This window comes from Carettochelys insculpta, chromosome 16, assembly GCF_033958435.1.
Source record: "Carettochelys insculpta isolate YL-2023 chromosome 16, ASM3395843v1, whole genome shotgun sequence".
Classification (NCBI taxonomy): Eukaryota; Metazoa; Chordata; order Testudines; family Carettochelyidae; genus Carettochelys; species Carettochelys insculpta.
In genome coordinates, this window is record NC_134152.1 from 34,852,265 (window position 1) to 34,869,844 (window position 17,580).

Consider the following 17,580-nt stretch of genomic DNA (forward strand, 5'->3'; position numbering starts at 1 on the left):
TTGGAGATCTGTGGAGAACAGGTACTAGAAATGCGAAGAATCATTCTGAAGCTTGCTTGTGCCTGTGCTGTGAAGAATAGGGAACTCCAGCCTCCGCTGCATGCTCCAGCCACTGCCACGCGCCCTGGCTCCAACCCCCACACACCAGGCTACACTCCCCCGTGAACCTATTTCAGCTCCACCCCCCAACCCACCTCATGCTTAGTCCCCCTTTTCCCCTGCAGCCCAATCTACCGCTCAAGCCCCCCACATATGAAAAATTTGGAGTAGGTGAGGGTTGCAGGGAATCTTGGGGGATTACTGTATATAATTATGAGTTCAATGAGATGGTGTAGAAAGGATTATTGGAAAGTAAAACCCTTCTTGAGTGTAGTTAGAGCCTGAATGCCTTAGGGTTTTTAGTAATGATGAGTGTGTATTGCCTGTGTTTTGTTTTTCTGTGCTAACGGGAAATCCAACTGAAGACTCTTCTCTGTCTGTATGTAAATGTGTCCTGTATAGACATGTGATCTGTATGAACCTCAAAACAGAAGACCAAAATGAATGTTAAGCTGCATCACCAATGGTTTACCCCCTTGTCTGACAGTGGCCAGTACCAACTGCGTCAAGAGAGAGGTGCAAGGAAAGCCTGGCCTATGCAGATATTGATTCTACAGGCATATGTCCATTTGATTCCCATCAGTTAAAGCAGGAGGGTTTAGAGGTCTTCCAAAATCTCTGTTTTTAAATCCTTACTGTAGCTATTTTTTTTCTTCCTCAAAAAGGAATTGGTGGAATTACAACAGCTCAGAGGTGTGTGCCTCCTGCTACAAGTGCTAGTCCTGATAGTGACCATAGTAGTATTTGATTTACTGCTATAATCTCCTCTTTTGGTCCCTCCAGGGGACTCTTCTGACTCAAGTTCAAGTCCCTGTACCTTGCCTATAGTTCTGTCTCAGCCGACTTCTCTGTTCCCATGCCTCTGACCCTCATTAGACTTAGGCTTTGTCAACACCAGAGTTTCCTAAACTGTGTTCCGTGGAACACTGATTTTCCATGAACAACTTGCAGGTGTGCCGCAAGCGTTTGGAAAAATACACCGATGGTCGATATTTTCTGTTATGAAAACTAGATACAATATTTCTTCTTCATTGCTATGACACCTGATTAAATCGCTTCATTTTGTTTTTGCTGTATATGCTGCTGTTTGTTGTTTTTTGTTTTTCTTGTCTGACAATTTTCACAGGTGTTCCACATAAAGATATTATTGTTTGGTGTTCTTTGGTCTCAAAAAGTTTAAGGAACACTGGTGTATACTATACAGCGTTTAGTGACATGGCCATGTCTGTGAAACTCTGCAAGATGTCCAGTGCTCTTCTTATTTCAACCTATCCTTTGTCTGCCAGGCCTGCTGGCATTTGTCCAATCTATGCCTGGCTAAGGTTTGAATTGCCATTTTATTGAGGCTCTGTAAATGTAGCTGCAGCTTCATTCATTCCATCTCCCTCCGGGACCATCAGATGTGACCCCAATACTGGGAGTAGCATCTTGATCTGGATCCAGAACTAGATCAAGAGTGAGAGTTTAGATTTTCTGTCTTTATTAGTGCAGATCAAACCTCAGAACCTGACCAGTCCTGGACCAGAGAATTTGCCGAATCACACGAGGTCAGTATTGTCTAGTGGCATTACCAGCACTTCCACTGTGTTAGCCCTGGTTTAGATGAGGAGCTGAGGCACACATGAGATTAAGTGACTTGTTTAAGGTCAAAGTCAGTGGCTGAGTTCGGCCTTGAACCCTGGTGTCAAGTCCTACAGTGCCCTATACACATAGCCATCCTGTTCCTACAATTAGGAGGCAGTATTAAAAGCTGCTGTGGACCAAAGAAGCACACCCATGCAAATGGAACATACTCCACTGGAAAGAAGTAAGAAAGAGTTTAATATTTTAGTTAGCTTGGTGGTCGCACTAGACAGGCACTGAATACCAGTGGAATCATGCCAACATAGATGAAATTATTTTAGTTTCTTTAAGATGTAGTAATTAAATACAGTATATACTGATCCCTCACAATGACAGCCGCCTACAGAGCTAAAAACAGGAAATCCATTAACTTCACTATTTAAAAAATAAAATAAAAAATCTTCCCAACTAATTCCTCTGTCACTTTAAGTTCTACATAAGAGGGCTAATTTAATGCTGCATTAACTCAGTGATATCGCCCTCTTGTTACCTAAGTAGTTTCTAATGACTACCCTGGAGAGCACTTGGAAGCTTTTAAAAGTTTTTATGCTAAATTTTTTCCATGTGGTTTATACTTTAAGAACAAAAGTTATTGATAACATTTCTAAAATCTTTCAACAACATAAGGAACTATTCTCTTGCCTACAGAAATATTAAATATCGCCAGGTTGTTATCTTTTCATGCGAACGAGAGAAAACAGGAACTTGTTAAATGAGAAAAATGGTGCAGTACAAAGTTAAGATTGGGAGTGGACAGTTGTGTGAAATAGAGGTAAAGCCAGAAGCCACTTTCCCACCATATATTTATCTTTTTTGAGGAGACTCTGCAATCTCTTACCATGCCAGACACAAACTACTGTGAGCAGTTCTACAAACTTCTGTGGGACTACTAATGTAATTAAAATGAGTGTGTGTAAAGTGTTTGGAGGATCGGCCCTTAGAAGGATGTTGGCTTTGTAGTAATGAATATAAATAAGAAAGGGTAGATCAAATGGTAGGTGTATCAACCTGTGTTCTAGATGCTTGGAGTGGTGGAAGGAAAGTTGGAATGCCTGGGTTGCATTAGTGATTCTTCCCAGAATTAGTGTCTGATCTTAGGCTACATCTGCACTACCACAGAAGATCGACGTGCTCAGGGTCGATCTTCTGACATTTGATTTCGCGCATTTGCTATGGACCTGCAAAATCAATGTCTCAGGTTGCAGTTGATCCCTGTACTACTCATGAGACACAAGGAGTAAGGGAGGTCAATGGGAGAAACTCTCCTATCGACCTTCCCCTTTATAAACAGACCTTCCTCTTTATAAACAGACACATCGATTTTTCACTACGCAAGTGGCATAGCTAGAATTGTGTATCTGCTGTTGACTTTCTTCGTCTAGTGTAGACATAGACTTAGGCAAGTGGGTCAGTTTTCATACCTGTGAAATAAGAATATCAATGTGTCTCCCTGTGGGGAAGAGACTTACCTCATTAATGTTAGTAAATGGTATGTAGTAAATGGTATGCCAATATAACGCCAATATTTAAAAAAGGTTCTAGAGGAGACCCTGGCAATTATAGACCGATTAAGTCTAACATCAGTACCAGGCAAATTAGTAGAAACAATGGTAAAGAATAAAATTGCAAGGCACGTACAAGAGCACAAATTGTTGGGCAAAAGTCAGCATGGTTTCTGCAGAGGGAAGTCGTGTCTAACTAATCTATTAGAATTCTTTGAAGGGGTTAATAAACATGTGGACAAGGGGCACCCAGTGGACGTAATGTACCTAGATTTTCAGAAAGCCTTTGACACGGTCCCACACCAAAGGCTTTTATGTAAATTAGGCGGTCATGGGATAGGAGGAAAGATCCTTTCATGGATCAGGAATTGGTTAAAAGACAGAAAACAAAGGGTTGGAATAAAGGGTAAATTTTCACAATGGAGGGTGGTAACTAGTGGTGTTCCCCAGGGGTCAATCCTGGGACCGATCCTGTTCAACTTGTTCATCAATGATCTAGAAAATGAGGTAAGCAGTGAGGTGGCCAAGTTTGCAGATGACACCAAGTTGTTCAGGACAGTCAAAACCAAAAGGGATTGTGAAGAACTACAAAAAGATCTCAGCAAACTGAGTGATTGGGCAGCAAAATGGCAAATGAAATTTAATGTGGGTAAGTGTAAGGTAATGCACATTGGAAAAAATAACCCAAATTACACGTACAACATGATGGGGTCAAATTTAGCTACGAAAGATCAGGAAAGGGCTCTTGGAGTTATAGTGGATAGTTCTCTGAAGACATCCACGCAGTGTGCAGCGGCAGTTAGTAAAGCAAATAGGATGTTAGGAATTATTAAAAAAGGGGTAGATAATAAAACAAAAGATATCATACTTCCCCTATATAAAACTATGGTACGCCCACATCTTGAGTACTGCATGCAGATGTGGTCTCCTCACCTCAAAAAAGATATATTGGCATTAGAAAAGGTTCAGAAAAAGGCGACTAAGATGATTAGGGGTTTGGAACGGGTCCCATATGGGGAGAGGCTAGAGAGACTGAGACTTTTCAGTCTGGAAAAGAGGCGATTGAGGGGCGATATGATAGAGGTATATAAAATCATGAATGGTGTGGAGAAAGTGAATATAGAAAAATTATTTACCTTTTCCCATAATACAAGAACTAGGGGACACCAAATGAAATTGATGGGTAGTAGGTTCAAAACTAATAAAAGGAAATTTTTCTTCACACAGCACACAGTCAACCTGTGGAACTCCTTGCCAGAGGAGGCTGTGAAGGCCGGGACTCTATTAGCGTTTAAAAAAAAGCTCGATAAATTTTTGCAGGTTAGGTCCATAAATGGCTATTAGCCAGGGGTAAAGTATGGTGCCCTGGCCTTCAGTACAAGGGCAGGAGATGGATGGCAGGAGATAAATCACTTGATCATTGTCTTCTGTTCTCCTTCTCTGGGGCACCTGGCATTGGCCACTGTCGGCAGACGGGATACTGGGCTGGATGGACCTTTGGTCTGACCCAGGATGGCCATTCTTATGTTCTTATGTTGGGCCTTATATGAAAGGTACAGTATCAACCTCCCCACCCCCAACTCCACCACCTCCTTATTGCCCCTTACCAAAGTTGTGGCTGGTGTTATGCTGTCTTCCTTATTTCTTATGGTAGCAGATTAAAGGTTTGCCTCTGCGTTTACACACCCTACCACTTTTCTCTGTGATGCATACATGTTAGAAAATAAAAGCAATTATCTTTTGTGGTTTTTATAGTAAAGCATTCTTGCTGCTGTAATATTTTAAAAGTCTTAGAGCTGAGACCTACTTCCTTTCATCAGTTGAAGAGGAAGAATTATTGCTGGGACCTTGCACTTTTGTACAGGCACCAAGAGTCAATCAGAGTGGAAAAAATACCTTGTCTGTATTGTGTAGCAGAAATGCAGTACACTAAATGCATACAGATACAAGGTTAACTGTCTCTGAAATGGATCCATAGTGTAAACTGTATGTGGCCATCTGTTTTTTCTGCTATAATATGCAATTTACATGTTCATGGCGCTCCCATAAACTTCAAAAGAAAATACTCAAGAATGTCTTAGATTAAAAGTGAGGTGATTTTTTTTTTAGAGCTCATTATTGCAAGCTGCATGTTGGAAAAATGCATTTGAATTAAATTTTGTGAAATTCTGGGCCTGTTTTTTAAAGTCAAACTCACATGCGTCAGGATCACGAGTCTGAAGTTACCTCTTTAACAATCAAGCTTCAAATTCATAATAAAGCGTTGCTGAGGCTGTTGAAAAAGGGGAGTTTGCGGCTAAATCTGTAGTGTTTTTATCAGGTTTTCTCATGTTTGTAATTCATCTGTTTGCGTGGAAATCAGGAATTTCCCTTAGGAGTTGCCAGGGAGCCCTAGAAGCTGTGTAAGTTGACCTAATAGCTTGAAAGTGTTAACTTTTCTTTGCCTTTTTCTGTATGTTTTGAGTATTGTTTTGATGGTGATTGAGCGGTGGAACAATGTGCCAAGTGAGTCTTTATCCCCTTTATGAATCTGTTGATGTTTTGGAGGCAAAGGAGAAGAGTTATACTGCAGCAGTGTTGGGTGGTGAGATGCTGAGGGAATCCGAAGAGCTTAGAGCTGTAACTTGAGGGGAGTTCTCTGTGTCTGAGTTTAGAACCTTGAAATATTCTGTAAATGAAGGTCAGCTGAACATGGAGGTAAAGCAGTTCCCTGAACATTTCACAGGTGTTTTTCCCTCATGCAATATTTGATATTGCCATTTGGGTATAAATTTTGTAGTCTTTTATTCTTGAAATTGCATGATAGCTGAGTGACCCTCCATGACTTGATGTTTGTCATGACCTGTCTCTCTGCACCTCCATTTTAATTTTGGTTCTGTGTTGTGCTCCTGGGAATTTTTCACATTGATCTTGTCTTCACTGAAAATGGTAGCTAACATAAGTAACCCATGTTAAAATCGTTTGGTGAAATCCTGACCTTATAGAAATCAGTGGTAGTTTTTCCATTGACTTTAGCGGGGCCAGGATTTCACCCCTTGTGTAAGTCCAAGGCCATCTTTAGTTTCAACAACTGTTAGTTGTTTGAGGTAAACTTAGGGCTTGTTTACACTAACTAGAGATTGACGCTCCAGGCACTGATCTCCCAGAGGTCAAGTTAGTGGGTCTTCTGCTAAATCAGTTGCTCATTGCTCTCCCTTCAACCCCAGTACTCTGCGTGGCAGCATTTCCCAAAGTGTGGTCCGTGGCCCAGGAATGGTCCTTGGGGAAAAAAAATACTGGTCCTTAGAAAATATACAGAGTATCGCTATGTACTATTATTATTGTGACTAAACAATAAACAGTGAAAATTTATTCATTTTTCATTTTTTTATATGCATTTATGTTTTTGGGCCACAAAAAATGGTACTGAGAAAAACCGAGTCCCACCTATATAAAGTTCAGGAAACTCTGCTCTGTGGGGTTGAGAGGATTAAAGGGAAATTGACAGGAGAGTTTCTCCTGTCAACCTCCTGTCGTGGTGAGGCTGCAGGAATTTGTCTTAAGGCATGTTGACTTCAGCTACATTATTGATGTAACTGGAGTTGCAGATCTTTAGCCAACTTTCTGCCTAAGTCAACTTTCTCCTAACTATAGACCTGTACCTAGGCTTCCACAAAGGTCTTGCCTCGACTAGCTAACACACATTAAAAATGGTAGCCGACATCAACATGAGGACTTTATCATTTTGTGTTGATAGGTAACACATGTTTAAAAGTTCCATCTTTTTCTGCTGTAGGTGTAGCTTTCACTGACATGTGACACAATTTTTTCTGACCAAAATCATGACAGATTTATGCAAATGTTCGAGTTAGGTAGTGAGCAGTTGCTTGGCAAGTTCAGATTGTGTATTTTCATTTTTCATGGAAACATTTCTATTGGTTTTAGACTTTTTTTAAAAGACTAATTTTTATATAATTTAAAGTTAGGATCAGCTCAACTCAACTCTGCCTTTTTAAGTAGTTAAAGCGTATTCAGAGTGTTCTCATCTGATAACTTTTTTCATGTAAGCACAGGCTTACAATCTCAGTAGCCAAGACCAGGGAGTCTGCAACCAAAACAGCAAGAAGAGCCATTTTTCCAAATTCGGTTACAAAAACCAATACTTCAAGAGCTGCAGTGCATGTGAATATCAGATGGTCCTTAATAAATAACATCAAACCATACCCTTTGTAACTCCTATTCTAAGAACGCGCACACACAATGATTTGTGATGTGATACATGTTTACTGCAGTATGTTTACAAACTTTTTACATATTCTTTTTCCTCACATTGTACATGTGACGGGATAGGGGGGGACAGAGGAGCTCAGTTCTTGTCCCCGGGGGAGATAGGGACTCCTTGGGGCCAGAGGGAGGGACAAAATTTTGCTGCAGACTTGCCTGGGACATTCCCTGCTGTGGTGCGGTAGGGTGCCAAGCTGGGGATGGGACTGGACTGCTCTTACTTAGCTGCAGCAGCTGCAGCAGGCCGGGTCTGTCCTCCGAGGATTCAGACAGCAGGAGCAGCAGCTGGGGAGGCCACCGGAGCTACAGGTGAGCCAGCCCTGAGGAGCACCGCCCAGCTGTAAGGGCTATCAGATTTAGCTGTGGTCAGCAGGTTGGGGCTCAGGCATTCAGCACAGCTGAGAACTGGAGGCAGCAGATTTATGCATGTGCTTGCCCCAAGCCCAGGCCACCATGTGCTCCTGTAAGCTCTGTGACTGGGCCTTGCCCAGGGGGTGCTTGTCGCCCGTGGCAAAGGCAGATAGAGGGGTCAGCGGTGGCTGCACGGGAGTCCCCTGCGAGAGACCCAGCAGTGCCAGTTCCCTTCCCATCCCCTTGCACCAATTCCACCTTCCCCTCCCTTCTCAGCCCCTGGATCTGCCCGCTTTACCTCTTACGCCGCCCTGTAGCTGACCTGCACCTGCTGGGTGGAGGGAGGGAGGGAGATGGCTGGAGCTGGTCAATGTGGAAGATGCAGGTGGACGGGGGGAGGGAGGATGCAGAACCACCCCTTCTAGTGCTTCCTTCCAGGGCCAGACTGCTCTCTCCTGGGGCCGAAATGGAGTTATTGCAGCTTCACATGCTGTTGCCACTGACTCCTCTACGGCTGCCTGCCCTGCCGCCGTTGAAACAACAGAACTAAATTCAGCTGGTTTAATGACTGGATCCTTCCCGCACCCTGATGGCCGTTAAACTAGCTGAGTTTAGTTCTGTTGCTTCAGTGGTAGCAGTGTGGAGAGCCACAAATGACTCCTTGAGGAGCTGCAGCTTGTGGGCCCTGGGCCAAGACGGACAAAAGGTGAAAGGAGAAATGGAGGCCAGAGAGGTGAAATGACTTGCTGGTGTAAACACAACACAGATCTCCTGACAGTCCACTGGCTACCAGTAATGGAATCTCTTTCCATTAGGCTTTTTGCTTATTCCCATGGTGACTCTGTTGATTTCAGTGACACTCCTCATAGTCGTAGGCAAAAAGTGTTTGCAGCCTGGGGCCCTTATTCATAATATATTGTAATCATTAGCACAATACCTTTTATTTTGACACCTGTCAAGAATATATAGTGTAAAGTATGTCACAATAAATTTTCAGGCAGATAGAGGAGAGGCTCAGAATCAGTTCATTTAATTCTATTCTAAGTCCATATTGACTATCTTTACTTTGACAGCCACTGACTGTGATGTATAAGGGCTGGTTTACATGACAAAGTTAGGTTGATGTGAGATGCCTTGTGTCAACCTAGTTGTGCATGTGTCTACATTTAAATTTGTCTCCTGCAGATATAAGCACTCCATGCCAGTGTCCCAGATAAGGTCACCTCCCCAAACAGTGTCAAGCCACTGTTGATGGTGCTGTGGTTGGCACTGTGTGTCTGCTCACCCCCCCGTGTCCTACGTTGCCCATAACAGTCATCCAGCAGTGCTCCCACAGTGCCTGACATGGACTGCATTGGTCACAGTTGTGCCTTCCACTCCACTGAGGTCGTGTTGGCCAGCAGCCTCTCTATGTATGTAAAAACACAGAGTGCCTTTGAAATGTCTTTTCCTTTTTGTCCTGCTTGGAAAGCACACCTAGTTGCTCTCCATTCTTGTGTGCAACTTTTCTAGCAGCAGCGCTGGCCACATGCTGCAGACTCGCTCCTCCCTGCAGTAGACAGGAGATGTTGGCTCACCTGGGTCTGTGGACCAGCTTTGGACATTTAAAAGCCGATTGCACCAGGGACAGAGGTGATGGGGTAAAACAGAGTGCAACAGCTGTGGTGCATGAAAGCTGGGAAGCCAACAGTAGACCTGGTGCCAAGCTGCAGACTAGCTGCTTTTGGAATCAGCTGCCTGGCATACTTGATGGAGATCCCACAAAGCTCTGTGGAGACCTCCAAGGAGGTTTTTGGTGCACAATAAAAGGTCTGATTTTTTTGAGAAATAATTTCACTCCACAATCTGTGCTGCAGAGTACCTGGGACTACTGTGAAAACACCCATCACTTTTCATTTTTTAGGGAGCTAGAACTCAAAGGATCAGTAACATATAGTCTAATAATTATAAATGTACAACTACTGCACAGCTAATAGATGCATTAATGGATAGTGTCATATTCCCAAATATATACCAAGCATGCCACAATTCCAAAGAACCCTCAAACTTCGGGGCCAGGTGGAGCACTGTCCATCACAGTTGGGAATGCTCTTTCAAAACATCCTTCAGCTCCATAGCTCTGTGTTGTGCTCCTGTAATTGCTCTTATGTCTGGCTGTTTAAACGCAGCAGAGTCTCTGCCTCCACTTTCCATCACCTTTTCCCCCCTTTGCCTCACACATAATATGCAGGTCACAGCAGCAGATGTAAACATTGGAATTTTTGTTATTCCTCTCTCAGGGTCAATCTTTTGAATAAACAGCACCAGTGTGTTCAATCAAGCAGACACAAATTCATTGGTCATTCAGCACTGCTGGGCAGACAGTTGAATCATTCCTTGGCACTGTTGAGGTGGCTGGTGTACAGCTTCAGGAACCCTGGGAGCCAAAGGGTAGGTCATTTCAACAGTGTCAGTGGTCATCTATCATTTGGGAAAAAATGTCTGCTTGTAGCTTTCTGAATGGTCCTGTGTTCTTAAAGATGCACCTTTCTTGAGCAGCCAGCCCTGGTGTTGTGTGACCCAAGTGCTGCCTAGCAATAGAAAAGTAGCCTCTTGCATTGTTTTACTCTGTGGCAAGGTGGATTGATGTCAGAATAAGGGATATGCATGCTAGCTGTTGTCCTACTGCAGTTCAGGAAACCCATTGCTGCAAATCCATCCACTGTGTTCTGTGCATTACCCAGAGTCTCTGCCTGCACAGCAGGAGACGATTAATGGCCACACATGCTTGCATGACAGTGCCTTCCACTCAGTTTTCCAATTCCAAAAACATTTCTCGGTGACGGGTAGCGATACAGCATTGTAGATGTCCACCAAGGGGTCACCACTTGCTTCTCAACTCTGTGCAGCTATCATTCTGGTGAGCCTGATCTGAAGGGCTTGGGTAAGCTTGGACATGGCCCTTCGCAACTGAAAGTTCTGCAACCCTTCTTCTCAGACCTGTCTTACAAGTCATTCCAACCAGTCAGGGCTCCTTTTTTTTCCCCCCGGTCCAGAAGTGGAGCTCTGTGTTCTGCAGCCACTCTGTGAATGGGCCAGCAGCCTTGAGCTGGTTTTTGCTGGGCCCCATAACTTAAAAGTTTGCAGGGGGCGGGGGAAAATGAGCTAGGTCTTTGTCATGGTCTGCCGGTCTGTCCCACCCATCTGTCCATTGCCATTTATCCGTATCTATCTAATGTCCCAAGAGATCCACCTCTACATTAAAAATAAGTCATATAGCTGGTAAACGAGGGCTTGATGGAATACCGGTAAAAGTAGTGAGTGGAAATCTTTCTATAGTTGTTAGTGAATTTTGTGTCAGGCTGTAATTTTCTCTGCAGTTTGTTCAACTTCAGTGTCTTCTCCGAGCCTCCTCCTTCCCACCTGCCCTTCCCCCACTTACTATTCAGTGCTACGAGACCTACAATGTGCAAGGTCCAAAGGGCAGCTGAATGTGTGGATTCCAAGGGCTGTGTGGGAAATTTTCAGAACTGCCTTATTCCATATCCACTAATGCATGTTTTAGGTGCATTGTTGCTGATAACTCTGCTGTTTTTCTCATCAGGCATTTATTGGTAAATAACAATATAAAGCCAAAAATTGGAAGCCTTAATGATATAAGACCACATAATCTATATTTCCTTGGAAATAATACTCTCTTTAGGGAGCCTTAATGACATTGTTTCCAACCCTTCTGAAGACCGTTTGTCCCAAGTTGACATTTTATACAGTAAGTACCCTTAATGTCTTCCACAGTATGTCAGATGTTTCTGCCAATGTGTATGGCCTTTCCAGAAAAATTGCACATGTACAGGCATGAAGTGGCTGTCATTTCCAGCAACAAATGTTTGTAGAGCTGGAGAGCTCTTAAAGCAAGCTAGCTTTCATAGAAGAACATTTATACAAAGAGTCGTAGGCAATTTGCAGCAAGCAGATAGAGTAAAACTGGGAAGGAAGCAAATTCAAAACTGCTCCTTTTGCTGAACCCAGTTAGGAGTCTTTAACAGACATTTTCAATGCATGTGAGGCAAGTGCAGCCACCAAAATCCATGCCACTGACAGTTCTCTTGATTATATTTTATTTTTTTTTTTAAATTTGGATCCATCCCCTGCCGCGCCGTGAAGATAACAATGGTGTTCATTGTGCTAGCTATGCAGCTGCTGAAATTTGACTAGATCCAACCGAGGCAAACAGGAGCAGGTGGGTCAACAATGTGACCCTTTCGTTCCCAGAAGTATCAGTGTGCATTTGGGGGCCTGAGGTGAGACCAAAGTTTTAGCCCTAACACGGAACACACATCAGTCAGTATAGATCTGCACACAATTTGGGGACTTGGGTTTTGAGTGTAAGATACCCCGAATGTTTCTAAATATTGTGGGATTGGTGGCATTTGTTGTCACTTGTTAAAATTGAAGTGACTCCAGGAGGCCTGGTTTTCTTTCCTGAAGTGCTGGGATTGCAGAGTATTAATTTACATGATAAATTAGCATTACTGATGGCTGACAAGTTCATTTTCTTCATCTCCGTTTGCTGCTGGTATTTAAATCAGTGTATGTGTTATAGTTTCTTAGTCTTTGGTTTGCCACATAAATACATACATTTAAAAGGTATTATTCAGGTGTCCTGTTTAATGTGTAAATTTGCAGAAGGCAAGAGAGAATTTTTTCCCCTTACATGGTGAGATTATTAATGGTGACAAGTAATGATCAGTGATTACTTGGATTACACTAGTGCCGTCAATGTCCTCGCATCAGCCAAGCAAATATACAGGCTTAGATTTTCAAAGGGCAGTAGGAGTTAGATGCCTAATTTCAATTGTAATTTTAATTACAATTGAGAACCTGATTTCCTTAGGAGGACTGGTTTATGCTGAAAAGTTAAATTGATATTGCTACATCTCCGAGATATGCAGTTACACTAACCTAACTCCCATCATAGACAGTGCTATGTTGATGGAAGAATTATTTCATTGACCTAGCTACTGCCTCTTGGGGAGCTGGATTAATTACAGTAATGACACAATCCTCCGGATGCTGTAACATTGAAACACTGCAGAGGTGGCACTGTAGCATTTTAAATGTAGTCCTAGCCTTAGACGCCTTTGCAGTTTCCAACTCAAAATACTGCGCTTGGTCTTGTCTCAAAGAACTCAAAATCTACCAAAAAAATCAAACGGAAGGACGGGGAGAAGGATATAGTTACATAGCTCATTTTGAAGATGGGTTATCCCTAATGGCCTCCCTGCTTAGATTTTATTAATTGGATGATTTCTTGTAGGCATCACAGATCATGTGGCCCATGTAAGTCAGGGAAGCAACACTGCTGATGGGTAATCTCTGAGTACAGCTGTGTTCCACCCTAGGCACCATACTTCAGTGGTCATTTGGTAACAGCCTCTGCCCTTTCTGAGGTGGCAAGTGATCTGAATTCTGAATTTGCCTGGTGAAAGCTTTTAAGACATAGATGTGAACAACTGCTCGTAAAGACAGCAGTGTGGGAAAATGGAAGCCCTTTGTGGAGCTTCAATTGGTGGAGCTCATAATCTTGCTCTGGGCTATCAGTTTACAGTAAGTGAGTCTGAGATAGAACAGAACTTCCCTTTCTTACACGCTACCGTATTTATAGCTTCAGTCATGAGCTTTAAATGAGTGTGTTCGCTGTTTTCAATGTCTGCGTGGCTTAGCTGCTGATTTCTGAACGTGAAGAATGAAGTGCGTACATCTCAGTTAATCCTCCTCTACTGCCCCCTTTTTATGCCACTTCACACTTCATTTAATGTGTTATGGGCAGAACCAATTATACACTAAAGAGGAACGGTGCATGAGGTAAGTAGATCACATTTGGATCTGTTCTTTCTCCAAGCATAAGGATTGTCCAGGTCTGGGACTATCTTCTAGGTGGGGGTCAGCAATCTTTCTGAGGCAGGGTGCCGAAATTTGACCTTTATGACCTCTGTGTACAGTCCCAGCGCTGGTGATACTTTTTAGAGTCACTAACAGTGCTGCTTACAACGGCTTCATTAATAAATACCTTAAGATGCAAAGCTTTACTGTTTAGGAGGTGGTAGCATTAGTTGGCCTTTTGTTAATCCACACGTGGCGTGGCTTTGAACAAGCTCCTGGCTGCATGGGGAAGTGGGCTGGCACTGAGCTCCCACTTGGCGTGCTGAAGAAAATTGGCTTGTGTTCCGCTCTTGGCATTCATGCTGGGGATTGCTGACCCCTGGTCTAGGGGCAGAACTGTCTCTAGTTTTAAGGTGAAGTTTAAACAGGATAAGTGACTTACTGGCTTACAGAAAGAAGGTGAAAAGTAGACAGGGGCAGTACCAGTAGGAATTCAGGAAGATCATAAAAAGGGGAAATGAAGTAGCTGAAACAGGAAGGGAAGAGTCTATGAAGTAGAGTTTCCAGGTCAAGAGAACTTCCAGCCATATTTAGGAGGTGGCCATGAGCACAGGAAGTACAAAATAAAATATAAAGGAAAAATTAATACTCAGACTCCAAAGATGATTTCTTGTTTTTTCTGCAAATCAAGAAGCAATGAAGTCAAAGACCTGGGATATAATCCCTATTTTAACCAAGAAGACTTGAGTCTTCAGGGCATTTTGGAGGTATGGGGTCATATAGTGGCCAATAGAGAACAAGTCCAATGTGGAGAGAGGGGAGTAGATGGAGAAGTGAGATGCAAGACTGGAGCACGCGGAGGACCCTCCTGGTAGGGGAAAGCTAAGTGGAGACCAGAGGAGGATTGGGCATAGATCCTTGCTGTGCACAAAACCAGACGTGATCTCCGGAAGATATAGAAAATTTCCATCAGAGATGAGGAAGATGGTAAGATCCAAACCAGAGACAAGAGTGCTGGTTATGTTAAAAATACAGAGGACAACACAACCAGAGTCATAGTCTCACTACACATGTTTTCAGTACCCACTTATCTGCAGTGAGCTATTTAAGGCTAGGGTGGGGGCATCAGTTTACCATGGGGACTTGCAAAGGGAACTTGGAAATGTGAAGGTGGGGAATCAAGGACGTGGAGCTCTGTGGGGTGTGTGTGATACTCAAGAAAACCAATCTAAAGCTGTTTGTACTAGCAGAATTATCCATTGCTCTCAAAGGTTGCGGGTCAACTGGAGCTGAATGCAATTTAACCGCTAACTGAGCAGGTTTTAAAGAGAGCTGCTGAAATGTGCTTGCCACTGTTTGTCCTTGGCTGCACTTGTTCTAAAACCGTGTTCAATGGCGGTCAGCTGCACCCGTTGTCAGCAATGGGTAATTTAAGAGTTTTCTCACAACAGCTGGGGTGTGGGGGGAAGGGTTGTTTACTCCACTCTTGTTCATCAATAAGATGTGTCTCGCTCGGGTTGTGTTACTGAGCCATCCCCCTTTTTGGCATGTTTCAGATCAGATTATACTGTTGGAATTGTACACAGATGGTGGTGCCAGGACTCAAACTTGTGGCTTTGGAACAAGAAACACAGGTGCAGGGTATATTGACACACTTCTCAGGCTAGCCACACATCAAGACGGCTTCAGCTTTCTTTGTATCACCATATATACAATACACAAAAAATGCATTACACTGAATTATTTGTTCATTCAGTGAATCTTCCTCTAGCATTTTAGTGAGCAATATATTAAATATGCTTGCTTTCCAAGCTGTGAGATAAAATGTTACACTACCACATGGAGGGGAGGGCATACAGAAAAATCTGAAGGCCATTTAGAAATGTAAAGCCTTTTGCCCTCTTACCCACAGATCCCACATATATAGCGTATGTCTGCATGGGAGCATGGTGATTAACATATGAAAACACTGGTAACAGTAGGATTCTTGTGTGGGCTGAAGCTAATGAAATATACGACCATTTTGGTGCCAGTTAGACCCATAAACTGCTATTTGTTTCTGGGTTTAATAACAATTAACCTTTCACGTTCTGCATTAGCCATTGCTTTTTTGGTGCAGCTGCCTTTATAATATACTTCACTTCTCTGAACAGAAGCGCTTATTTTGGCAGGTCAGGATCTATCCTAAAAACCGCAGGCTATATGGAAATAAAAGGTGTTTTTTCAATAGTCATTCATAGCGCAATCATTTAAAAAATCATCATGTGTTAGGAACACAAAGCAGTTTCTATGATTATTATGATTATTTTATAATGAATTCAATGTGAATGTTTGCTCATTTGCCAGATCCGAACTTTAAATCACTAAGACCTGATCTGCAGTCGGATACCTCACCAGAGCTAGAAATAATGAGTTTATTTTCAAGAACAGATGTCTTATTGGTCTGTCTAACCAAAGGTGAAGGAAATACCTTGCTAAAGATTATGCTCCAATTTCTGCTCCCAATAGTGTAAATCCAAATCATTACTGTCTGTAAAGGAGTTACCCTAGATTCACACTAGTGTAAATGAGTAGGTCTTGGTGCTATATTGGCTTTCTTGACATACCTACCCGTGCTGTGAAACTCCAACGTCACATATCTGTGGATTTATCAAAACAAAAAGCAGTCAAGTAGCACTTTAAAGACTAGCAAAATAGTTTATTAGGTGAGCTTTCGTGGGACAGACCCACTTCTTCAGACCATAGCCAGACCAGAACAGACTCAATATTTAAGGCACAGAGAGCCAAAAACAGTAAGCAAAGAGGACAAATCAGAAAAAGATAATCAAGGTGAGCAAATCAGAGAGTGGAGGAGTGGCGGGGGAGGTCAAGAATTAGATTAAGCCAAGTATGCAGACGAGCCCCTATAGTGACTCAGAAAGTTCCCCTTCCGGTTTAAACCATGTGTTAATGTGCCGAATTTCAATATAAAAGCCAGCTTGGCTGCTTCCCTTTGAAGAATGGTGCAGAAATTCTTTTTCAGTAACACACATATCTTTAGATCATTAATAGAGTGCCCCATTCCATTAAAATGTTGACTAACTGGTTTGTGGATCTGCAGTGTTTTGATGTCTGTTTTGTACCCATTAACCCTTTGTCTAAGGGAGTTAGAAGTCTGTCCAGTATACAAAGCATCTGGGCATTGTTGGCACATGATGGCATATAAGGGAAGCAGCCGAGCTGGCTTTTATAGTCAAATTCGGCACATTACACATGGTTTAAACTGGGACGGGAACTTTGAGTCACTATAGGGGCTCGTCTGCATACTTGGCTTAATCTAATTCTTGACCTCCCCCGCCACTCCTCCACTCTCTGATTTGCTCACCTTGATTATCTTTTTCTGATTTGTCCTCCTTGCTTACTGTTTTTGGCTCTCTGTGCCTTAAATATTGAGTCTGTTCTGGTCTGACTATGGTCTGAAGAAGTGGGTCTGTCCCACGAAAGCTCACCTAATAAACTATTTTGCTAGTCTTTAAAGTGCTACTTGACTGCTTTTTGTTTTGATAGTGTATAGACTAGCATGGCTTCCTCTCTGTGGATTTGTGTGTGTGTATGCCTGGACCTCTTCCCAAATGGCACTGCCTGGAGGTATTACACCTTTGAGAGACATGCTACAGGTTAAACCTCTCTAATCTGGCACCCTTGGGACCTGACAAGTGCCAGAAAGAGATTTTGCCAGACTTCGGCAGGTCATATTGTCTAGCAGCGGTACCAACACTGCCACTGCTTACTGGGCTCTTAAAAGACATTTAGGGTAAATTACAGCTAAATAACAGCACATAACACTGTGAGCCAAGACTTGTGTCTGGAAACAAACTTTATAGGACCATGGAAAACATGT

The 17,580-nt window shown here is 42.8% G+C and overlaps 1 protein-coding gene across 2 annotated transcripts in view; it reads left to right on the forward strand.

Moving 5' to 3' along the window:
• The window catches only part of LMF1 (lipase maturation factor 1), a 359,674-nt gene that overhangs the window by 80,860 nt on the left and 261,234 nt on the right, over positions 1-17,580 (forward strand). The window contains exon 1 of one of the 2 annotated variants that reach the window (XM_075010687.1): positions 13,542-13,682. The exons of the other annotated variant lie outside the window; for it this stretch is intronic. The gene's annotated coding sequence lies outside the window, so the exon portion shown is untranslated. Of the gene's footprint in view, positions 1-13,541; positions 13,683-17,580 lie in introns of those variants that run through there. 2 annotated transcript variants of the gene reach the window in all.